The sequence below is a fragment of the Micromys minutus genome, assembly GCF_963924665.1.
Source record: "Micromys minutus genome assembly, chromosome: 27".
NCBI classification, from domain to species: domain Eukaryota; kingdom Metazoa; phylum Chordata; class Mammalia; order Rodentia; family Muridae; genus Micromys; species Micromys minutus.
In genome coordinates, this window is record NC_137962.1 from 16625267 (window position 1) to 16651821 (window position 26555).

Below are 26555 nucleotides of genomic sequence, written 5' to 3' on the forward strand. Positions count from 1 at the left end.
ATGAATACACAAAGAAACAGATAAATAATAAGTTAATAAACAAAGGATGGATGATAGATTGATAGATAGATGATAAATAGATGGATGGATGGATAGATAGATGATAGATAGATAGATAGATAGATAGATAGATAGATAGATAGATGTTCTAACCTAATTTCTTTTCATAATGCCATGATAAAAATACTCTGACAAAAGCAGTTTAAGGTAGAACAGCTTATTTAGCTCACACTTCCAAGGTACAGTCTATCACAGCAGGGAAATCAAGGGGACCAAGACTGAAGCAGCTGGTCTCACCATTTTCACAACCAGGAAGAAGAGAGGAATGAATGGATGCTGGTGGTTAGCTCCGTTTCTCCATTGATGTAGTCTAGGATCCCAGACAAATAGTGCCATTCACAGTGGGAAGGTCTTCCACCTCAGTTAACACAATCAACATAACCTCAGAGGCATGCCTAGAAGCCCATCTTTTAGGTGATTCTAGATTAACACTAACCATCACAGATAGTTATATAGTGATGGATGACAGTTCAAGAGCTAGACGGATGATAGGTGCATACACAGAAGATACAGGATAGATAGATAGATAGATAGATAGATAGATAGATAGATAGATAGATAGATAAGTAGAAATGAAGATAGATGGATGGATGGATAGATGGATAAATGGATGGATGATGGATGGATGGATGGATGGATGAATATAGATAGATGATAGACAGACAGACAGACAGAAAGACAGACATATAGATAGATAGATAGATAGATAGATAGATAGATAGATAGATAGATAAGTAGAAATGAAGATAGATGGATGGATGAATGGAAGGATGGATGGATGGATGGATGAATATAGATAGATGATAGATAGATAGATAGAGATGATAGACCACATGCATAAATAATAGACTAATAGATACACAGATGGTAGATCATAGATATGCAGACAGATAATAGATGTGTGGATAAATGATGATAGAGGATGGATGGATAAATGTCAGATGACACTGAGCCATGCTAAGTGGCTGCCAAATGCAATCAGTCTGGAAGGACTGTAGGCTGCCCAAACTGGAATAATTTGAGCAGCAAGATATGTAACAAACATAGCCAAGGATTTTTAACCCAATGTACCAAACGACTGCCCTGAGTCTACACTGACATAGTTAAAAGGTTGGATAAATAGGGATGTGGAGGAAAGGAACAGCTCTTTCATACAAAAGAATTCCCAAGTATAGACACAGAGGGAGAAGGACAGACACATGGTGTGGCTTCCTGTGAGGTCAGCTAAGGATGGCAGAGTGAGCAGGCAGACTCAGATGTAAGATGTTTGCATAAACTCAATGTATCTCTCCCCAAATATCTAGTAATTGTGTGATTCTCTCAGTAGATGTTCACTGTGTTTTCAGGGCATAGTACTTGAGTCTGTCCACCCCACCCACTCCCCAACTCCTTTACACAATTGTACCTTCATAGTGTCAAAGGTGGAGAGGGTCTTTCATAGTGTCAAAGGCCTGGGAGAAATGACAGCTAAGGGTCACTTAAGGTCTTGGTCAGAGTTGTTGTGATCAGAGAGCAGACACACCTGGATACTCTGCATTGGCAGAGTCTGATGTGAAACTTCTTGGTTTTACAACATTCATGGCTATGTGACATTATCAGGCATTTCCATGGTGTAGTGGTGGTCATACTGGGATGATATGGTGAAATGATTGTGTTGGGATGGGATGGTAGAATCCTGCCTGGACTGTTTGTGTGGATGGTTTTGTGTTAATGGTCCCTGGCCTGATTTGCACATCATCTGTGGATGTCCTTCTGCATCTGTGTCCAGGGCTGAGGTCCAGCAGAATCTGCTCATAACATAAGCATTCATCACCAGGCATTTGCAGGACAAGTCTGCCAACACCTGACAGTGGAGACACTGGAGGAAGGCCATACAGACACTCCCTCTGGAGTTTCTCTCTAAATCCAAAATTATCCCAAAATAAATTCAAGAAAGTCTCCCTGAAAGCAAATCAAAATCTCATTGTAAAACTTGTATCTGCCCTGTGGCCAGGACTAATCAGTAGACAAAGTCAATAAGCCTAGAAATACATCGGTGATACCTCCCCCAAAATAAAGCAAAAAGATAACATGGGAGCAAAATGGAAAGTGAGATATTATGGAGTATGCAGGAAGCTTTAACACACGGATAATCAGAATCCCGTAAAATAAAGAGACTAAAGAACAGATCGGGAGAAAGACTGGGAAAAATAATGGCCCTCCCTTGCTATTTGAACCTCGAAGAAGCTGGATAAGCTAGGCAACCTGGCCCTTTCCTGCTACAAATACTCAAACTTCTGTTTGCCTAAAATCCCAAGTATCAGAAAAAAAAGGGGGGAAGGAGAGGGAATGGCCAGAGGAAAAAAGCTTATCTATCAAAGAACAAAGATTAGAACACAGCCAACTTCCCATGGGAGCCAGGTGGGCTTGAGGTTGACAGAATAGCGAGCTCTCTGAAGTGCTAAAAAGGTAAACCATGGACCAAGTCCTTCAAAACATCCTTCACAGGTGGAGTGAGCCCTTAGGCAGCAGCTGGGGAAAGTTAGTCCCACCAGGGCGTTTGTAATGCTGAGGGCACATCCTCCAGTTCTTACACATGATGCTGCACATTGTCTTGGGTTTTCATGGGGCCGTCAGCTTCTACGGAAATACATGTTTTAAGCTCTGGAAGGTGTATGATGTGGGGGATGGAGTGAGGGTCAGAAGTAAAACACAGGTGGCCCCAGAACTAATCATTGTTAATGCCTGGGGAGGGAATTGCATCAAGGCTCCACTAGAAAAAAGTTTTAAACATAACAATGAAGAGCTTGTGAAAACAGACTCTCAGAGAAACCAACCTGCGGGACACTTGCCTCTGAGAGACTCAGAGGCGTTTAGGAAGCTCTTTGGAATGCTTGTACAAAACTTGATGCAGGTAATACAACATGCATCTTCCCTAGCTCCAGCAGATCTGGAATAGAGGTCAGCAAGCGCTTTCTCGCTGTGACAGAGTGGATATTCTGAGTTTCACAGGCCAGATGGTATGCTACAGCACCCACTCCACTTTCAGCACTGCGAGAAAGTCGCCATATTGAACCTGTCAACAAATGGCATGGCCACGTGCCAATAAAGCTTTATTTACAAAAACAGCTCGCTGTTGGTGGTTTGCTGACCCCCTGCTCTAAAAGATACTCAAGAGGAAATAGGGTGTCACGGTGCATGTAAAGGCAAACTACGGTAGTGGCAAGTCTGTCACCAGACCACCCTGGACTGTCTGTGACGGTGACTTCAGATTATCAATTAGACTGGATTTAGAATCACCATAGAGATGCTCAAATGGGTGTGTCTGTTGGGGGGCATTACCAGAGAGGTTTAAATGAGGAGAGAGGACTGTCTTAAATGTGGGCAGCGCCATCCCGTGGGCTGTGTTCACAGAATGAACAAAAAGAAGAAAGTAAGCTGGGGACCCATATTCATCTCTCTCTGCTTCCTGACCATGGCTGCCATGTGACCAGATGCCTCAGTCCTCAGCCACCACAGCCAGAGCTGCACCACCTCCCCCATAGCTTTATGTATGATGAACTGCACCCTCAGACTGTGAGCCAAAATAAACCATGCTTTCATTGGGCATTTTGTCAAAGTTATAATAAAAGTCATTAGCACCTTGCCCATGCTTAGAGGCTTGGCGTTGTTGCCCATAGAATCAGACTATAATATACACTGTAGCTCTTAGGTTAATCATTATTGCTTCTTTAAAAAATTAAGTAGTGCTAAGGAGGTGGCTTGCCCAGTAGAGGACCTGCCATGCATGCCTGGGAAGCTGAGTTCAGTCTCTGCAATCCACTTGAAGGTAGAAGAGGGCAGACACCTCAGAGATGGCCTCTGACCTCTGCATACACCGTGGTAGACACTCACATAAAACAAAGAGGTAGAATCATCAAATGTGTCCAGGGCTGAGGAGACAGCTCAGTAGGAGGCACACTTGCTGAGCAAGCATGATGCACTGAGTTTGAATCCCCTATGACTATGTGTGCCTGTAACTCCCAGGACCAAGGGACAGAAGCTCCCTGGAGCTCATGGGATGCCAGTTTAGCCCTGGAGTCTCCCCTCTCAGGCAATTATTGCTGCCTTAGGGAGGGTCCCAGGAATCTTGAAACTTTCTACAAGACTTCACCTCTAAGGCTTAAAACCTAACAGGTAGATTCACAGTACCCATCTACAAACATTGCAAAACATGAATAGGTTCACTCTGGACTGAAAACAGGTCTGCCCTCTTGCCAGCTTCCTGGTGGCCTTGCCTTTTCTATGAAAGGAGAAGCTGAGCAGAGCCTCAAAAGTGAGAAGGTGAGTCTATTCACTGTCACAGAGCAGTAGACAGGGTCTGGATTTGTGCCCGGAAATAGGACCCATGCATCATCCCATGCCTGGGGTAGAGGCAAAGAGGGGACAGAAGAATAAGATGCTGGCAACTTCCAGAGGTCACCATGGTAAACTAGTGGCCTCTTCCTCCTGGAAAAAGTGGGAGAGGTTGGGAGGAGGGGGTTTCTAGAGGATGGGGGGACAGGTTTCTTCCAACATCAGCCTGCCCAGACTCACCATTCTTCAAGTGAAGAACTGGAGGGTGTCTGATGTGCTCCAAGCTCCTCTGAATGAGAGAAGGAAATACACCTCAGAGACAGCAGGCTCACATGCTGAATCCTCTGCCATGCAGGTCTGGGCTCGCCAGGTCCCCTGACTCTATACTGCCACTGTGTCCTTCTAGGTGACCACTCTGTCACAGAGAGGAAAACAAAAGAACATGAGCCAATCATCAGAGAACCCAGAGACAGGGTCTGGTCCCCAGCAGCTATATAGGGACATAATCCCAGTAGAGAAACAAAGGTAGATGAGGCCAGTACAGGTCAAACCAGGAATGTGATGACTACCCACAGGACAGAAGACAGAATGAGGAGGGAGAGGATAGAGTCCTCTGCCTAGCAGTGGTTTCCCAGAGGTGATGAAGCCAGGACAGGGAGGTTCCTCCAAGGCTGTCCCACCTCCCATGAAGGGGGTAGTCACCAATGCCCACAAGATACCCAGGTTCTTTGCCACCAGGGCATCTCTGGTATCCGATCCATGAGGAGAGGCTGCCTGTCATCAGTACAGGCCCTTAATTAGGCAGTAATTGGCTCTCTAAAGATATTTATTGACTTCAAGTGTCTATGTAATCAGATGTGTCTCACGCAGTTGAAAAGGCTCGTTAATTTTTTAATAATTAAGTGGCACTTAATAAAACAGGAATAATTGTCCAGCTTCATCTGTGCAAAACCTTTCTCAGAGACTCATGACTCAACAGACCTTTACAGCCAGCATAGGCCCAGGCAGGAGACAAATCAGGCATCCCCAGACTCCCAAGACCCACTCACTTGTCTCAGTCCCCGGGTAGATGGCTTACTTAGAGAAAGAACAAGCTCACAGGAGACAGGACTCAGGTTCACCACACCCAGGCTGCTTAGACCAGGTTACAAGCCCATCTTTGCCCTTGTCATATGGAGACTAGATGGCCTGGCTCAGCCGACCTGACATTATCATGCACCTAACTCTCCAGAGCCTATGGGGTGCTGTTGATTCTCAGATAAGAAAACTGAGGTTCAGTAGGGTGCGGTACAGCAGAGTTGGGACACACACGGACTCCTGCATATCCCCACATCTACACACTGCATTTCTTCACACCCTCAAAGTGTGCACACCTGCACAATGCACTTATGTACATCACACATGCATCTGCACACACACGTGTACTGCATAGCCAATATACATCTGTACACTTGCATACCTGCGTGCCCCCTACCATCTCCACACACACACACACACACACACACACACACATACTTGCAAGCCATACCTTTGTGCATCCATATACTGTTCGAACTACATACCCACACATCTGTACACTGACACAGAGCCATGTCCTGACACTGCTGAAGACTATGGCTCCCTCACGGAGCAGGTGGCTAATCAGAGAGGGAAGCAGTCACAGTCCTATGTCCCAAACGCCAGGTGCTTTCACCCCAGTGAATCAAGTGCCATATTTACACAGTAAAGTGCATTTGGTGCAAATCTGAATGATACAGAAACACAGAACAGGCCTTGAGTCCTGTGGTGGCCACTGACAGGTCCTCCGCTGCCCTAGGATTCATACCCCCCCCACACACATGATCTTTAGTCCCTAAAGGGTGGCTCAGCCTCCCTCGTGTCTCTAAAACTCAAACATGTCTACAGATCCACTCATCTGGGGACAAACTCTGCCCTGGCTCGTCACAAGGTTGCTGGTCCCCTCAACACACCCAAGCAGAATTGAACATCTCATGTTTTGCTGCAGAAATATCAGTGTGTTCCCTGTCAAGGTTGGCCTAGGAACAGGTGGTATCATCCCTTTCAAGAGCTGAGTGGTTCAAGCATTTAAAATAAATAATAAATAAATAAATAAATAAATAAAGACAAGTGACCGTCGGGTGGCATACTTGGGCTGGGGTTGGGGATAGGACAGATAGATGGTAGGGGGTCAGGTTCTGTGATTGGTTGAGTTGGGTTTGGGTCTGATTTCATGGTTTGCCAACTGTGTGTGACCAAAGGCAGGTCGCTCAACCCACCTGAGCTTAGCTCCTCTCCTCAAAGCTCTGGTAACTAGATGGCGTTCATTCAAGAGAGGGAGGAACTGGCTGGCAAGGCCATCAGCATCTGGATGCCTGGATGACAATTTCTAAAAAATGCTGGAGGAAAAGCTGCCCTACCCAAGCAGCCAGGTGCTGACGGGCAAGCAGGTGCTCTTTCCAGCTGGGGGAGGCATTGGGCCTCACTCTCAAGGAGGCAGGACATCCCTGAGAGAACCAAGGGGGCCATATGAAGACACTTGGCACAGAGTGGGACTGGCACATAGTGGGGCTAATGAACACTGGAAATGGGTGGGCTCTGGAGCCATAAGTTTTTGTCTATGGGAGCCATCCAGGCCCCTATGTCTCCCTGACATGCCTAGAATGCCATGGCCTCATTTACCATGCACATGAAAATAAAAAGGATAGACCCTGTGCCATCCAAGGGTCATGAGCAATGAGTACCATCTATCTGTGAGGACATGCAAGGATACGGCACAGCTGGGACAAGGGTTATCTATCTCTCTTACAGCCTATATTTCCCAGACCAGTGGAACACGGTGTCTGGGGACACAGAAGGTAACAATGCCGCAGCCTGAAGAAAGCCCTTCCTGGAATACACACTCTTGGGGGGAGGGCTTCCTTGGGAAGTATGCTTGCCACAACTGGCAACTGGTTGGGGCTTGGAACAGTGACTAAGACAGCTTTGATTCCTTTCCACCTAAGAAACCAGGTTCTCTGTCATCTGGCCTTACCCAAAGGCAACTGCTGGGGTCAGAATTGAAAGTCTTGTAGTTTGAGTTTGCCCATTGTCTCTCAATGTGTTCCTCAACCAAGAGAATGAGGTAAGCCAACCCTGTCACTATAGCCACCTTGGCAGGGACTTATGTACAAAGCAAAGAATGCTGGCCTAGTCACACAGTGAACAGTCATCAGTGGCACCCCCTGGGATGAGATTATTTTGAGGGGTGCAGATGGGGAGGCCGTCTTAGGCACGCAGGTGGAACTAGAGAAGCTTCCCAAACAAATCTGAGCAACAGTCTGCCATTTGTGGGAACCAAGCTGCTTCTATGGGAATCCCCCACTTGCTTTTGGAATGCTGCTCTTCAGTTGTGAGCAATTTTCAATAGGCCCGTCCTAATTACAGGGGCACTCTGAAATTAGATTAACAAATGGGCCACAGGACCCTTCCGGGAAGACCACACAACAGGCACAACAGTCTCCAGCATGTGCCACATGCTGACTCAAAGCCAGGCGGGTTTCACAGTGCACCACGACACAGTACAGCTTCCCAGACTGGAGTAAGAGGCAAGCCTGCTGTGGACACTGGAGGCCAGCAACGGAGCTGGAATGGGAACAGCTCCAGTAACCTTTCCAATAACAATTCGGTTCCCCATCTGCATGTCTGTGCCCTAGTAGGGCTCCTATCAGGACACTTAAGACTTCACATACTAAACAGGTGTGGCTCTCTGGGGGCCTGCCCAGCGTCTTTCCACTGAGACTGCCTAGCATGCTGCTGGCTGTCAGAAACAGAAAAAAAAGAAGGTTTCAGAGCCTGCTACCAAACCTGCTGCCTAGCTGCTCTGCTTCCAGCAGGACAGAAAACCGAGGAGCACTCACCTCTCCAGATGTGTCCCTAGGAGGCTGGAGTAGGGGGCGGGGCACAGTTAAGAATGACCACAGAGGGTGGTCTGGGCAGGCTGGGTTGGGAACTTCTCTATAAAGTTCTAAGAGCCAAATGGCTGGTGTGGCTGCCTGCCTGGTCTATGGCTTGGTTTGGAATTCCTGAGCCCTGAGTTTGACTCTTACCTGTCCCTACTTAGTTGCCTGGTCTGAGCCTCACTTTTCCCACTGGAAGCTTGGAGGCTTTGGTGCTACATAACATATGGGCATGTTCTGTGAAGGTGGGTGATGCCTGGGTGTTAGACAATGGGGCTTCTGGCCTGAAATTCTATGTCCATCACCCCAGGACTCGTCTGGGTCCACTGGTAAGAGTCTGAGGAAGATGCTCTATTACAGGGAGCAGGCAGAACACCTGGGGACAGTGTGTCCCAAGAGATGAATGACAAGCCAGTGCTGGAGGTGGTGTGGGCAGAGATCCTACAGAAGCTTCTAGTTCAGGATGCCAACTCTTCTAGGATCAGGATTTGGGCAAAGCCATCACTGTGCTCAGCCTCGATCTACCTTAAGAGCTTCCTTGCTTCTGCCTCGGTGGTGCAAGCCCTGGATTTTTGAACATGCTTTCTGGAAGATAAAACAGAGACATGATATTAGAGAGAGGCTCTGAACTCAGAACCACAGTTAGAAAGCCTAGCTTCTGCCAACTGGACTCTAGGTGTGTCTCCATATATGACAGACACACTCACAGTCTATGCAGGAATACTCCCATCATGCCATCAGCCTGGAAACATAAAACATAAAACATCACCGCATATGAGAAATGACCACCAAGCACCGAGAACAGGTCCGTCCTCCTGGGTACCTGTCACTGGGCAGGGCCTTGGCTGGGGAACATCTGCTTCTTCCAACAGCTGGCAGAGATGACAGTAGAAACAACAGCATCTGGTTGTGTGGTGTATTCTGACAGCTCTGAAGTCCCTGTGTATATGTAACGTCATCTCTCGGAACAGACAATCAATGGTAGGAGATACCTGTCCTTTGTTGTACCTGGTTGGTGAGAAAGGATACTGTACCCAGAGGCCAGGGGCAGTCTGTACCCAGGGTGGCATCTAGTTAGTGCTTGGCAGACCATAGCCAGTGTCTAAGTGGATATAGAGCCCTACTAAAGCATAGGACAGGAGCCCAGAGCCAAGAAGCAAGAGTCTACCATCCAATTGTATATCTTACAAACTCAGAAAGGCTTTGGCCACAGCTGAAGTCTAAAGGCTGAAATGATACACAGGAGGGACATGACTTGCAGTATCAGCTGGGATGGCTTCTGAGCATGAGCTCTGACAAGTGCTGGCAGGAGCACTACTCACCCTAGTCCATTCTTTGCTGAGACCAGAAGCATCATGTCCTGGACCAGACAGACTTGGGCCAAGCCCTTTAGGGCTGTATCTGTTGCCTGGCAAAGGTGTTGAGTCCAGGATTAGTCTAACCATAGTTCTGTTGGAGACTGAGCCACCCTTGCTTCTTGAGCCTCTAGAAAAAAAAAACATCAATGACCAGGATCTATTCCAAGGGTCAAAGGTCCTCAGGAGGACAGCATTATCTTAACCCACAGAGTTAAGATAATGTCCTTGTGGTCAATACACGATGATGCTGAAGCCACAGGCTGAACAAGGGAACAGAATAGAATAAATGGAAGTCTCAGACCTGGACACTTGGAACTATTTGCAGCCCTTAGGGCAGAAGGAGGCTAGCTGGTGTGTCTGTGCTATGGCTAGGTTTGTTCACCATGTGTTCAGACCCGAAGAGAATTCATAGAGGCTGCCCCGTGGCCCCACTGTGGCATGAAGGTAGCTTGATGCCAGTGAGTCACTAAGTGCCAGATCTGACGTTTGAGGAGAAGTTTGCTGCTGCCCTTTGGGGGACTCTGTCATTCTTTAGAAGCAGTGGCGTCAAGACAAGGGCAGAGGAGAGGACTGGAGGTCTAGTAGCCGAAGAACCTAGATCAGAGGAACCAAGTTACGAAAGATAATCTACCAGTTTCCTATCTGGGTTTTCTATGCTCCATTTTCTCTGCCTGTACACTGGGTGGCTCTGGTCTGAGGCCTGCAGAACTGGAAGAATCTGTTCCCCACCCACCCATCTTCACTTGCTCAACCAATGTGTTCTGGTCCTTGTTCCAGGATTCTGTCTAAGCATTTATGCAGATAGGTCCAGGTCAAAATCAGTGACTTCGTAGACCAATGGAAGCCCGAGGAAGAGGAAAGTTCCTTCCATCAGCCCAACACAGGGATCAGCTGCCTGATCATGGTGGCCAAAGTGGCCTGAAGACTTGGTTCTTTAGCTTCAGGGATCTTGAGTGGGTAGTCTGGAGACAGAGGCTGACATTCACTCCTCTGGACCTCTCAGGACTTGGGAACCTCTCTCCCTGTGGCTGAGTCCAAATTTCCCAGAAGCCTGGTGGAGGGTTTGACTTCATCATTCAGGTAGGTGGTGGCTCCCACACAGGCCATGAGGGACCTTGGCATCCTGAGGTCTCTATGGAGTCTGTCTCTGGGGTACCTTGCAGGTGGAGCCTGAACTTTTTCTGGAAAAATAATACAATTTGCCCAGCCTACTCCCAACACTGTCATGGGTCTCATGCCCCTCACTTTCCCTTCTCAGTCAGACTCTCCAATCCAATCGCTGTCCTGAGGAGCTGGCTGGCTTGAGGTAGCACTTCGCCAGTGAAGTTTCCACACAGTGTGTGTGTGTGTGTGTGTGTGTGTGTGCATGAGTGCATGTGTGTGCCCATGTGTATTCATTCTGTAAGTTCTCTTCCTCTAAAGCATTTTCTCTTAACCTGTGGGTCATGACCCTATTGAAACAATCCTTTCACAGGGGTCTTGTATACCAGATTTTTATATTGATTCATAAAAGTAGCAAAATTATAGTTCTAAAGTAGCACCAAAAATAAGTTTATGGTTGGGGGTCACCAACATGAGAAACTGCATTAAAGGGTCATAGCATTAGGAAGGTTGAAAACCACTACTCTAAAGAATCTAACTAATATAGACATTATCCACCATCTAATGGGGACACAGTGCCTACCTGAAATAGTGTTTATCTGGTGAAGGACAAGGTCAGCCCTTGACCTGCTTGTCAAGGCAGAAAAGGTAAGATCCCTCTAAGAACCTCCACTCTTCGGGAGATGTCCCAGACATCCCTGTGTAATGAGTCTCCCTTGGAGATATGCCAGCTGGAAGGGGAAAGACCCTTAACCTATGAGGTCACAGAGCAGTATCATATGTGCGTGCATGCATGCATATACACACAGATTTATTAAAATGGATTACAGGCTATGGTCCAGCTAACCCAACAATGGCTGTCTACCAATAGAAGGTTTAGGAATCCAGTAGGTAGTGGTTTGGTTCATGAGGTTGGATGTCTCAGCTGATCTTTTGTATACACCAGAATTCAAAGGAAGGAGGCTCTAAAGCCAGTGAAGAAATAGACTTGTCAGCAAAAGCAAGCAGGCAAAGAAAGCAGGCTTCCTTTGTCCATGTCTTTTGGATAGGCTGCCAGCAAAGGTGTGACCTAGATCAAAGGTGGATCTTCCCACCACAAAAGATCCAGATTAAAACTAGGTCTTGCCCACTTTAGATGATTTCCTTAAAAAGCAGCAGGCTGACGAGTGAGACCTCAGTTTCCTAGCTCCAGAAAAAAAGATCCTGATCATAAGTACAATTTGAGCTCTTTGGGGACAATATATATTGAAAAAAATTCCTCACAGGTGTCTCCAGCCGCTTGGGTTTTAGTTAATTCCAGATGCAGTTAACTTTACAACCAAAATAGCCAACACAATTCTACCCTGTCAACTTGACACACAATCATCTCTCATTATGCCGTGCTTAATTTCCAAGTGAAAATAATATTTAGGTCATAAATATGCCTAACATGATAAAACTATCCAATGTCCAACTGCAAACACATTATATATTTAGCCAGGTCATAATTATGCCTAACATGATATAACTATCCCTCATATAACCCCAAATGCACTATAAATTTAGACTAGGTCACAATGTCACTTGAGGGATATTCTTTTAGTACCTCAAACTTAAACATCATAACCAGTGATGTTCTCTTATTTGATGTTATATTACATGATAAAGAAATGAAGGAAAAAAAACACAGGTATCTGTACAAACACATTCTTAATAAACTATGACAGAAACACTCATGTTAATTATAATCCTCAGTTCTACAACTGGTCACATGGCCTTAGCTGGTATTTATACCTTCCTTCTCTACTGCACATTCTGTATTTCCTCCATCCTCAGCAAGCACCTCTGCGTGTCTTAGCTCTTTTCTGGGATGAGTGACCCACACCTTCATTCCTGAAAAGTCTGTACCCTTTGCCATCCTGCCTGGATTAGGCTGTTATAGTTTCCCATTGAGTTTAATCACAGAACATGGTAGCACCAAAAGATGCCCTCAAGAATGTCCCACACTCCAGACCTAATCTTTCTTATTACCTCCATTATGGAGAACAATGCCATTTCCCTTTGGTAATATAGATCAATTGCTCCTCTAATGCTGTTACTCCTTTTTTTTTTAACCTGTTGGCTTAAGGACATCAGAAGCCAAAGTAGCTAAAGGGGACTACGAACTTCCAGTTCAATGGAATGCTTTTTGTGGCTCCTGTCAGGAGCACTCCCTGTTCTGGAACCAATACATCTAGGCCAGCAGCACTTATGGCTGTGAGAACAGCAAATTTTTTCTAGGGAGTCACTAGGGGTGATAGTTAGTGGAACTATTTCCTTTTACATTCTTTGATTCCTGAGGATCCTGGCTGTGAGGGAAACCGCAACATACAGTAGATGCTGATTCAAAGCACTTACCACCTTCTGGAGAACTGTGCCCCAGACTTTAAGGCTGCTGCTGCCTAATTGGTGCTGTAACTGTCTTCAAAAGTCCATTCCATCTTTCTATCAGGACAGATGCTTCCGGATCATGGGGAACATTGTAAGACTGTGGACTTCATGGACCCACTGTCACACTTCTCTGGCTATGAAGTGAGTTCCTTGGTGAGAAGTAATATTGTGTGGAATACCAGGACAGTGGAAAGGTATTCTGTAGGTTCAACAATGGTGGTTTTGGCAGAAACATTATGTTCAGGAAAGGCTAATCCATAACCAGAATAAGTATGTACTCCAGTATGAACAAGGCATTGTCCTTTCCACAGAGGAAGTAGTTTAATGTCATCAATCTGCCACCAGGTCACTGGCTGGTCTCCCCAGGGAATGGTGCCATATCAAGGGCTCAGTGTTGGTTCATGCTGTTGGAAGATCTGGCAGTCAACAATATCTGTAGCCAGGACAACCTTAGTGAGTGATGGACCACGTTGTTGAGCCCATGAATAACTCCCACCTCTGCTGTCATGATCACTTTGTTCATGAGCCCACTGGACAATGACAGGGATGGCTGGGGAAAGAGGCTGACTGTCCACAGAATTGATCATCTTACCCACTTGATCATTCAACTCCTCTTCTGCTTAAGTCACCTTTTGGTGAGCATTTACATGTGACACAAATATCTTCACATCTTTTGCCCATTTAGAGAGATCTATCCACATATTCCTTCCCCAGATGCCTCGCCAATTTTCCAATCATGCTCTTCCCAAGTCTCTGACCATCCAGACAATCCATAGCCCATAAGTCAATAACAATTGTACACCTTGCCATTTCTCCTTCCCAACAAACCCTATGACCATGTTTACTGCCTAAAGTTCTGTCCACTGTGAAGATTTCCTTTGCTGGAGACTTTCAAGGTTGTTCCCAAAATGGGTTGTGATATTGCAGCTGCTCTCTTGTTGTGGTGCCTGCACAGCATATAGAACCACCAGTAAACCAGGCTCTAGTCTTCTCTTCCTCAGTTAACTGATCACAGGACAAACTCTATGAGGCTATAGGTGTGCCCTCGACAGCACATGGCATTGTAACTGGAGTAGAAAGCACAGGCACTTTGGCGGGTCCTTCATGTAACCTGCTTGTACGTTCAGGTCCTGCCCATGCCTGATTGTATATATGCTACTCCCATTTGATAATAGACCACTGCTGTGCATATCCTACTTTATGACTTGATGGGTCCAATGAACATCCAGCTCATGATGGATAGTTCAGGTCACATGGTAACTTGTCCTATATCAAACATTCAGTTTCCACTAAGGCCCAATAGCAGGCCAAGAGCTGTTTTTCAAAGTGATAGTAGTTGTCTCTAGATGATGGTAGAGCCTTGCACCAAAATTCCCAAGGTCTCTTCTATAATGCAGCTATAGAGACCTGCCAAAGGCTCCAAAAAACATCCCTATCTGCCAATGACACCTCATGTAGCACTGGGTCTGCTGGATCATATGGTCCAAGTGGTAGAGAAGCCTGCACAGCAGCCTGGACATGTCAAAGACTCTTCTGTTCCAGACCTACTTACTTTCTGAGTCACTTGGTATATGGGTCAGAGTAAGGAATGTGCTGTCTCCACAATCCAAATAGATTCATTATACAGTGTGCTTCTTTCCTGGTGGTTGCAAGGGCCAGATGCAATAATTTATCCTTCACTTTAAATGAAATATCTCGTCACGACCCACACCACTGGATTCCTAAGAATTTTACTGAGGTAGAAGGCTCTTGGATGTTGAATGGGTTAACTTCCCATCCTTTAATGCACATATGTGTTCCAATCAGTCCAAAGTGGTTACTACATTCTGCTCACTTGGTCCAATCTGAATAATGTTGTCAATACAGTGAACCAATGAGATATTTTTGGGGGGACGACAGACAATCACGATCCCTTCTAACTATATTGTAACACAGAGCTGGAAAGTTAATATATCCTTGAGGTAAAACTGTAAAGGTATACTGATGGCCTTGCCAACTGAAAACAAATCACTTCTGGTGGTCCTTCATGGACAGAAACTGAGAAAAGGGCATTTGCTACATCAGGAGCTACATACCAGCACCATGAGATGTGTTAATCTGCTTAACTAAGGTCACCACATCTGGTACAGCAGCTTCAATCAGAGTTACTACCTGATTCAGTTTTTCATAGTCAACTATGATCTCCATGATCCATCTGTCTTCTGCACTGGCCAGATAGAAGAATTAAAGATAATGTTGTTTTTGAGTCACCATTTTCCTTTCAGAAGCAACTCTAAAGGCTAACATTTAACGTTTCTCACCATAACGGCCCTCCCCAGGTCAGGGAACTGGTGTGAGAGCTCTGACAACTTCTAAGTGTATTTGTCCCAGTTATACACTCTGGGACTGGAGAATAAACACAGGATGAGTTTAAGGAACTACTGTGAGTCTGACTCCATTGTTAACCTGGCTTCCATAAGACCCTACTTTAATGGAGGCCATGATGTTTCTTAGGGTCTCACGGAATCAGCATCAATTCAGAACAAGCACTCAACAGACCCAGGAAAGTCTGGTTGTTTCCTCTACATCTGTGTCAGTTAACCTTCTGAAAGGCCATACGTCCCTTTGGAAAGGACTGGAAAAAAGGCTGACAGGAAAATTCTTGGGTATTTTATCAAGGTTCTTTCTTAAGGGATTCCTGATCATTCCTTCATTCAAGGACTTCGGTGTCTGCACACTGGCTTAAGTCTGAAAATTGGTTCCTGGACTGAAATTCTCTTTTGCCATGATCCAATGTAGCCTTCTTTTTCATTTGTTTGAGAATTTTTCCAAATATACAGATCAAACAAAAATTCAGTAGGCTTCTTATCTATTTCATGCCTTGAAACACCATGATTGATTAGCCATTACCAAAGGTCCATAAAAACAATGTCACCGTAAAAATCACTTTGCCTGTGCTAACCATTACGAGTCAGGCCATTATGAATATTGCTTTGTCTGTTGCCCATTATGATAACTGTGATCACCTTGTCTTTGGTGATTTGATACTGCCACCTGGCCCCTGCTACTTTGGGACCCAATTAAACACATTGCATTCAATTCGGCCAACTGAGCAACAGCGTCTCCAGTCCTAAGGTCTGACTCAAGGAAAAGAGCAACTAACAAAGCTTATCAAATGCACTGGTGCCCCTCTGTGGCTCAGATTAAAGGTGGATCTTCCCACCTCGAAAGATCTCAATTAGAAGTGGCTCTCCCAATTTAAAGGATTTAATTAAGAAAAAAGTCCCTCACAGGTGTACCTAGCTGGTTGGGTTTTAGTTAATTCCAGCTGCAGTCAAGTTGACAACCAAGAATAGACATCACAGTGTCCTATGGCAGGGACTATCCTTCCATAAAATAGATGGTACCCTGGGTGGAAAGCTATCCCTCTCTTCAGGTAGGTAACTGTCCTGGGTCACAGGTTGTACCCTTATCAAACAGACGGTGTCCTACTATCAGGTAGACTGTAGCCTGTGCTGCTCCACAGGGTTTCGGGGTTCCTCCAGCCTGGTGTCCTGTCTTCAACTCAGTGTTGGTAGCTAGTGCATGCCGCTGACTGGCAGGCAGTCCGGATGCAGTCCACGGAATCTGTAGACTCTAAGCACCAGTGTCTCCTTACAGGTGATGGATGTGAACAGATGAGTAACTCACCTGAGCAAACGGGAGGAGCCAGTGATGCTTCTTAAGGATGGACACATTGCTCACGGGAAGAGCCGGGAAATGGGGCCATTAGTTTTATTCTCTGCAAGGTGGCAAATATGTCAGTGCCTCACCCAGGGTGTCTTAAATGTCAAAGAGCAGCTAGATTCTAGGGGCAGCAAAGAGCCTCAGTGATCTGCAGCTTTTTGTGTAGGTCTTCTTGTGCTCTTTGCCTCTCCAGGATTCTAAGGGCTGTGAGAACAAGCTCCTCTAATCCTTAGCCTGCCTCATCTAAGAGTTCAACACACCCAGCAGCCCTGAAGTCAAGCCTCCAGCTCCACAGACTCCCAGGTATGTCCTGCTTGCTTCTCTCTCTGTCCTGCGTATGAAGATATTACGATATCGATCTCAGAGCTGCAGGTACTGGCTCCATTCATCACTGCCCTGGCTGGGAAGTAGCAATTACTGGAGCCATTGATTGTCCTTAAGCCACTGCCCCCAGACCAAAGCCCAATTGGCCCAGGTGTCCAGAAACATCAGGGGCAGGAAGAAGGGAAGAGGACCAGCAACTAGTGAGAGTTCCTGTATTCCGAGCAGTGAGTGTGCCGTGACCGCAAACATCCTCATTTGGGGCCTCAGCACAACTCCCAGGAAAAAGAGAGCTCTAAGCTAAGGTTCAGAATGACCTTGATAGTTCTCCCCACCCCCAGCCTATGGCTTCGCAGACTGCAGACCTCGCTACTCCTATGGCTGTGAGCAACATGAAGTGCCTGAGCCACATTGTTCTCTGCTGGCAGCCAAGGTGGGATCGGGTGTGTGCAGAATCTCCCTGCATCCCGGGAATGGGAAGCTGCAGCTGTCTCCACCATGCCCTTTGCTTTTGCTCTTGACCTTTTCATCCTGGTCCCTACCCAGGGGGCTGGGCTCAGTGCTCAGTAGCTTAGAAGAGTTATATAAGCAACTCTTGGTCTCACGGTGGTCAGACCCTTCTGCAAGGATTACTGTCCTGACCCCGAGCTGCCAAACTGCACCATGCTGTTCCATACCCTGCCAGCTCCTCTTGCTGTGTCCCCCTCTGAAGGAGCCCCATCTCAGGTCCTCAGTTGTTCACATGGTGTCCTGTTCCCCTCTGGGGACTGGTAGCACAGTTTATGTTCAGGGACTTCTCTCTGTCACTATCTCCCCACTACACAGTGGGACTACTCGGCTCTGCCACATTTGCTACTAACTCTACCCAATGTAGTTGTAAGACGGGTTTGTGGGTGCATATTGGACAAAGGTCGAGAACACATTCTGAGCAGAGTAGAGCCTCAGTTTACCCTCCCCCCACACCCCCTGGTGCCAGCTGGCCATCATCTTAGGTAGTTACTGAAGCCTTGTCTGTGACTCAGTTTCCTTGCTTGTACAATAGACATAACAGCATTCGCAAAGCATCATACCACACATGAGATGGCTGGTAGTCCTCACCCTGACCAGCTCACTGCTAAGAGTGCAGAACAGGGTAGTTCTCTCAACCTATGGGGTGTAACCCCTTGCAAAGTCGAACAACCCTTTCACAGGGGTCACCTAAGACCACCATCAAATAGACACGTTTACATTACGATTCAAAAATCACAGTTATGAAGAAGTGACAAGGTAACTTTATAGGTGGGGGTCACCACAATGTGAGGAGCTGTGTTAAAGGGCCACAGCATCAGGAAGGCTGAGAACCACTGGCAGAGAGGATCCTGAAGATTCTTGTAACGTCTGAGGCAGAACATGCTGGCATGCATGTGGTGGACCCAGAGCTCGGCAGCTCAGCATGGAGGGACTGACCTCCTTCTGCTGCACAGATCAAACAAGACTAGCTGCAGCTTTCTGAGAGTGATTCACCCAGGATCCAACTCCTTCCTTTCTGTGGTTCAACTGCCCCAACCCTTGGCCATATCCCTGGCTGAGTGAAGGATTGATCAGACAGATCTGCTGCCTCAGGGCTGGCCAAGAGGAACTCCTTCCTTGTCCTTTCAGCTACACAGAGCTCCTCACCTGCCCACACCCGCAACGAAAGGTCAGTGGTGTGGCTCTGCATATCCAGGAAGAAGGGCAGTTGGGGGCTGGGATGCACAATATCCCTGGCTGGCTACTAGGGCTTATGCAGAGGAGAAAAGATTGCAGATGCCTTTGCGTGTATAAAACTTCCCAAGTCAGGGGACTTGGGCCACTGCTCCTTAGAAGCCCTGACTTCCAACCACTGTCCCAAGTAGGTGGGGTAAACCATAACCTTTTCCTGAAGCCATACAGTACAGGCTTCCTCTCTAGGCCCTACACACTCCCAGCATCCCCTGCTGTTCATTCCTCTCCCTGTTATCCTGTAGCTGGGGCAGTGGGCTGCCATGCTGGACATTCCACTGAAGCTCCCCTGTAAGGGTCATGCTATATGAAGGGCTGAAGAGGGTAAGCAGTTAAACAGTCCTCTCCTGCCAACTGCAGTTGATTCAGAAGATGACCTAGGAGGTAGATGATACTCCCGGCCTACTGTCCCTGCAAGCTGCTTGGTCCCTGAACCTGGAAACACAGCTGCCTATGCAAGCCTGGGGGTGGGACAGGATGGAGTCTCCCACAGAGCAGATTCAAACTCCCAGGCTATGTCCCCAGTGTCCTGCCAGTATCTCTCCCATCCCACTCTGTACCCCTTCCCCGTGCATAGCCTATCCATGGTTCCATCATGGCGTCCTATGGAGATGGACCAGGATGTCTGGCAGCCGCACAGTGGTTGGAGGTGGTGACCTAACAGCATTGAAGCCTGCAGTCCCAGTAAGCCACTGCTCAGGCAGCGTGGGCGAGGGGAAGGGGGCTCCTCCTGGATCTCCGGATCTGTCCATCATCTGCTGCTGCTCAGGTCAAGCCGTCACAGGACACACATCAGGTCTAATGTGACCTAGAGATGCTGAAGTTCATCTGGACTGTTTACTATTGGTGAGAAGCATTCATCAGCTTTGTGGAGCCCTGTTGCTACTGTGTCACCTGTAGCTTTCTATCATTGTCCCTACTGCTATCAGTTGACAGTCACAGCTCTCTGGAACCCAGACAATAGTTGCTTACTAGCTACTCTCACTTTACAGGAAAAAAAATAAATAAGAGAGGCCGGTTAGGAGGCCATGCAGAGCCCTGGAAGACATGAGATTTGAACCCAGGACTACGGATTCCAAGCAGACTATTCCAGAAGCTGCAAATGTCATTCTAGTTCTCTATACCCATTAGGACAGAGGAGGATCCCTCAAGATGGCCTGAGGGAGAGTGGAGGAGGGGAGAGAGAGAGGTGGAAAGAGTAGAGACCAAGACAGGAAGCTCTCAGCCCTTTCCACAGCCTGGCCATGACACCAAGCAGTCCTTGGTCCTAGGTCAGGGTTGTGATACCTTGTCACCCAAAGACAAGTTCTAGGCTTGACAGAAACTCAGAGAGCTTTGTGAAAAGATGGCAGGAGAGAGAAGAGAAAGAACTTGAAGAAGTAGAGGCAAGGTCCCCAGGACAAAAGACCTGGGAGAAACCAACTCCGAGCAGATGGAACCTGCAAAGCCCTCTGTGAACACAAGGGCAGGGCAGACAGGTCTTGGCCTCTTCTTTAAACATGTAGGAGATCTGCATGGAGCATCAGGGAATGTGGAAGCCACCACAAAGGACTGTGGGCCTGGCATTAGTCTCTGAGCTGAGAAACCATCTACCAGGGCATGGTCTTGGTAGGAAAGTAGTTCCTCTCTGGCTAACTGCCTGCCATTCAGCATGAGTGAGTCCTTGGAAAACTGGAGAACCGGAGGAGGAGAGGCCAGAAACCCCAGAGCTCAGAGTCCCCAAGAGGCTCCCAGAACTGGCCACTCTAGGCTAGGCTGTCTAGCCTCTGGAAGATAAACTTTCTTAGATAAGCCGGTGTTGCTCTTTGGGCCTGGGCTGCAGCAGCTTTCCTTTCTCCCAGGGAGGGCTGTTGGGGTCTCAGTTTTTATAAAGGTGGTCTGGCTACCAAAGGTAAAGGACACGAGATATCACAAAGCAGAACAAGGGACAATCAGGACAGACTAGACTCCGACACTATAATCAATTCCTAAGCATGCCAGTGTTGAGAGAAGAGCAGAGGACTCAGCATGCTTCCTCAGCTGCTCCAAGCCACGAGGCTCACCACGCTCCTTTCAGCTCCTTGACCAGGAGCAGAAGGCATTGGACTCCCTGGGGAGACCCGGCCTCCTCCAAGGACAGGGGTCAGGTGTCTCATCTTTGTGTATGAAGGACGACAGATTCGATTAAGCTAGGCTTGCAACCCACTTAGAATTGATTTGGATATAAATAGGCGACTTAAAACCTGTGCTGGGTACTCTAGGGCCAGAGCTGGCCACAGGTCATGCTGAAAGACGCGTGAAATTGTAGCCATTTTAAATAAGATTAGTGCTGTGACTCTGGGCACAGGATGGTACCCACAACAGAGGGAGGGAGTCTCAGGACACACACGAAACTGGAATAACCCAGACCACATCTGTCTGTCCATCTATCCATACATCTACATGTATATATGTCTGTGTGCCTGTTCATCTGTCCGCTTCTTTATACTTCTGGCCCTCAGTTCTTTTGTGCCCTTTTTCCCCATCTCTCACCATCTGCATGTCTGTCTGTCTCCCCGTTGTGTCCTCTGGATATCTTACAAGATATTTGCTCTTTCTTACTCTTGTACTCTCAGACTTCAAGGTAGGAGAGTCAATTATTCATCAGTAGCCAATGTCTTTGGACCCATTGATTTTGTTTCTGGTTCCCCTTGGATCTGGTACCCAGGTTCCGGTTTGATGGCATTAAGTTTGTTGAATAATTAATATGGTAATTTAACCTGAATTCAATGAGTAAATGTTACCTTCTGCTTAGGGGATTGAAAAAGAATCCCCTAAGGCGGTTTTCCCAAACCTGCTAATGTCACCCCAACACTTGAGAATCCTGTGTCTGCTCCTAGCAGGAGCTTCCACCTGCTCCCCAAGAGCTTCTTCCTGGAAGGAGGGAAGCCTTCAATGTGTCTTAGTTCCACCCAGGGGGTTCAGACTTCTGGGGGGGTGGGGATGCTTGGTTATTAGGGTAAGTTTCTAGGCTCCCCACACAACACCAGGACATCTTGTCAGCAGGTCCCATCTCCAGAGCCTCTTCTCTCAGCATCTTCTCCCAGCCAAGCACACTCAAGCCCTTGCAGGGGGTGGCAGTTTAAAGTTAAAATAGGCCAGGGGTCACACAGGGAGGCAGCTCTAGTGTACAAATAGCGTTCCAAATTTGCTCACTTCTAGGTCTGCTGGGATGTGCTCATTCTCAACGGGTGGGGCAGGAATTAAGGAGATTATAGGAGATGTGATGCTGTGGTAGAATTAAAAATATAGTATGAAAAGTCAGAGTTCTCCACCCAGTCCATTTTAGCCTTTGGGAAAGAGTGAGGCACAGCCAGTGTCATTTAGAACTACCCATATGTCAGAAGGACATTTCAAGGCCAGGGCTGTTACTTACACCACATATCAGGCCCTGGTTCATGTGTGGCAACAGGGACGTTACTAATGGATGGGTGTTTATTAGTGATAGACAGGTGACAATATCTGTTGCTGACCTAGGTTTCAACACCAGTGTGGATCATTCTTGCTGTCACAAAACAGGGGTGCCACTATACTCCAGAAGGTAGAAACCAAACCCTGTAAGAAGCAAGTTGGGCCCACCATAAAGAATGATGAAAAACTGCTGGACACAGCTCCCAGTGGAGGGATGTGGCCACCCACCCGCCTCAAAAATATTAATCCAGAATTCCTCCTGTCAAAGGGAACTGCAGAGACAAAGAGTGCAGCAGAGACTGAAGGCCATCCAGAGGCTGCCCCACCATTCCATCTGCAGACACCAAACCCAAACACCATTGCTGATGCCAAGAAGTGCTTGCTGATGGGAGACTAGTGTAGCTGTCCCCTGGGAGGATCTGCTAGAGTCTGACCAATACAGATGCCGATGCATGCAGCCAAACATCAGAATGAGCTCAGAGACCCCAGTGGAGCTGAAGGGGTTTGCAACCCCTATGAAGAACAATATCATTCAACCAGACTCCCCAGAGTTCCCGAGGACTGAACCACCAACCAAAGAGTACAAATGTGGGGAGAGGGTGTGGCTCCAGCTGGATGTGTAGCAGAGGATGGCCTTATTGGGCATCACTGGGAGGGGAGCCCTTGGTCCTGTGAAGGCTCGATGACCCAGGGTAGAGGACTCCTAGGGTGCTGAAACAGGAGTGGGTGGGCAGGTGGGGGAGCACCCTCATAGAGGCAGGGGGAAGGGATAGGGTGTTTGTGGAGGGGAAACTGGGAAGGGGGTAACATTTGAAATGTCAATAAATAAAATAACCAGTAATTTTTTTTTTTAAAAAAAGAGCCTCCCTGAGAAAATTGGGATCTTTAGAAGAGGAAGATGGGGAGTCAGAATGAAAGTGGACAGCAAAGATAGGAACCAAGGTATCCAACTAAGCCAAGAAGAGATCCCAGGCAGCTGAGCATGGAAGTACCTATAATTTTAGCACTCAGGAGACAGAGGCAGGAGGATCTCAAAATGTACAGTTTGTGTGGGCCACACAGTGAGATCCCATCCTAATTAAAAGGGAGGTAGGGGCAGAGAAGGAGGAGGAGGAGTGAAGTGGGAATTTTTGGTTTCTTGGAGAGTCAGCTTAAAGGACCCTAGGGATTTTCACCAGCCTTACACCCACCGTCTCATGTTAAGACTAGGACAAGTGCCAGCTTCCCACCTCGGGTCAAGGCTAGGCCAAGTTCCATTCTCCACCCACAGTTCACAGGAGGAGCAGAAGCATTCTTGAAAAACCATAGAATGTTTTCACTGATAGTCACCTCATCCTCTGGTCTCAGAGTTCGAAAGCATGTCATATGCTTGCTAGCCAATAGATTCAAAGGCCAATATGCTTAGCCAATAAGTTTAAACTGTAACCTTGCTGATGTAACCTGTACCCCTACAAAGTATAAAACTGCTTGGTATAGCCATTCGGGGTCACCTTCCAGTCACTTGCCACGAGGGGCTGTTTGAGGTTCAAACTTGATACGTACACCAGAAAATAAACCTCTTGCGTTTGCATCAAACTCTGTTCTCCTAGTAGTTAAAACTCACTTTGAGTCTTACAAGCTGTGTTGTGTGATGTTTTTCTGGAAGCTGTCTTATGAGAGGATGTTTCACTGAAGGAGACACAGGACAGTGTGTTGTGCTAAAGCAGACAAGTAAAAGGAAGTTTTGCTAGAATAGAATGGTGTTTGTCTAGAAGCTGTCTTGTAAAAGGGTATGTGATATTTGCTGGATTGGACAATTGAGAGAAAGCATGATATTTTCAAAAAATATCAATATAACCCCATAGACAGTAGAACATGCTCTTGCATTGGTTTGCCTTGCAACTCTTTGCTGGTTTTCACTGATGATCTTTACTTGTCATGACTGTAGAGAGAAACATGCCTCATGGTATTCTGGCTGCTTCTTACCATGCTGATTGGTGGGGCCACTGTTACTGTGATTCATGTCTGGTGTTTGCAATTGAATTCAACTGCTGTTACTGATTCATGTTTGGAAACGCCCCCAAGAACTACTTCTAAACAGGTCTACATCCCCCATTTCCTATTAACCTTTCTTCTCCCCAACCTTTGGTTGGTGGGCTAGAAGGGAGGTTGAAGCATTTAAGGACCTTTATTAAGATTGGTTTTAAGAAATCCAAGAGGAGGGCAAATACACAGCATTCACTCACTCATTAATACTGCCAGGCACCTGGCTGGATTCATGCACTCTGAGTATACATGTGACCAGCCCAAACAACATCAGCTTCCTCCATGCTCACATTCTTGAGTAGATGTCTTTCCACACTCTTCTCCAGGACTGTGATGTCATGCTCCTAGTGAAGCTCCTACCTCCCTCTTGTCTCCTACAGCCTCTATAACACTCCTCATGCAAATTCTCCCCAAAATGCAAATGAAACCACACCCAAGCACCAGGAGACTATGGCCAGTGTTTAAGATGCTCTAAGGCTTCTCACTAGGGTGCTGGTCAGAGAGTCACCTTGTGAGACACTGTCTAGGCAGGCCTGGGACCCAGCAGCATTGTAGTTCCTGCTGGTCCTTATGCTGGGCACTGCTAGCTGACTAGTAAAGCAGTAAGAGGAATGCCCCACCCCACCCCCATCATATGCATGGATCCCTGCTATGTGCCTCAGAACCCCTGAACCCCTGACTGCTATCACCCTCTTCATGAGAAACTGGTTCTCAACACATACCTTTGTGTCCTGCTGGCTCAGTGTCCCCTCCCCCTGGAAGCTGCCTACTACTCAACCCCTCTGCCCCCCTCTTCCTTCCACCCTCATGTGTATTTCATGTTCTGTACTTGGCACTTTATAAAAGGTCACCCGCTTTCATTTCCACGACCCCACTCGACTCTGAGCACCCAGCAGTTCTCTTTTCTCCTTGTGCCTGTATTAAATCTAACCCAGAGCAAACTTGTGAGTGATTGAATGATCAACTGTGGCCAAATGCCATGGCCAAATGCCTGTGAGACACATTAGAAGAAGGAGAGGGGTGGGCAGTACTCCCTGTCAGTCTCCTGGAGAGTGGCCCTCAGGAAGGGAAATCAGGATGTCCCTACCACCAGAGTGAGAAACTGTATAGAACCAGAGGTGCTTTGCAGCAGCCAAGGTAAAAGACACAACAACCCTCCTATACTTGGATCAGAGTTTGTAGTGAAGGACCTAAGATCTCACTACCTGCTTTGTCTTGCCTCTCAATTGGAAACACCAGGAGACCAGCCCTCAGAGCTTTGTGCTTACCTAGGGCTGTGTACCAGAACCACAGCCTAATGGTAGATATTACTTCACCTACCTAGAAGCAGACCTCCAGACTGAGGGGTCTACAACAGTGCCTTCAGGAGACACTAAGGTGAGTCCATTCTCCTCTCTCTTGATATCTGGGAGCACTAGTCACTCTGGAGTCAGTTGCTTGGCAGACTCACAGCCTCAAACTCAGCAGCAAGCAACCTCTGCACATCCCTCAAGGTTTCTGAGTCCATGTTTCCATCTAAGAGGAACATTCATGACTGGATTGGGTCTGTGAGGCCTCTTTGGAATAATTGCATCCACAGACTCTGTAGACAACAAAAGGTCATATCCTAATACTTATATACTGATATATACATGGTGTGAAGAACATAGTACAACTTAGTGCACTAAAATCCTAGAGAAACACTGACATCCAAGGGAGCCAGGGCTCCAATGAGCCCAAGGCTGTGCAGTGCAGCAGTAACCAAACCCAGCCCAGCACATCCTCCTCATCCTGAGCCTCAGGGTAACGCCACCCACGGTTCATCGGGCTTGGCAGATGCATCTGCTGGTGCAGAGGTTAGAAGAAATCCAACAGCAGCTCTCTCCACCAGGAGTTCCATGCAGGCAGCATTCCTACACGGCCATCATGCTTGAGGACCCCCCACGTTACCAGGGGAGAAGCTGGTTTCAGCCTGAGCATAGCAATGGAGGAGAAGCTTAGGATGAGGCTTAATGGAGGCCTCCGAAGTTCCCAGGGCTTTTCATTCAACAGAAAGCAAGCTGCTAGTGTATAGAGAACCCTAGATGATAAAGTCATGCTAGGCTGCTGACCTGAACCTCTCACTTCCAGGTAAGAGGAAAGGCAAGTGCTCAAGTCTGCACTTGGCCATCAGGTCAGG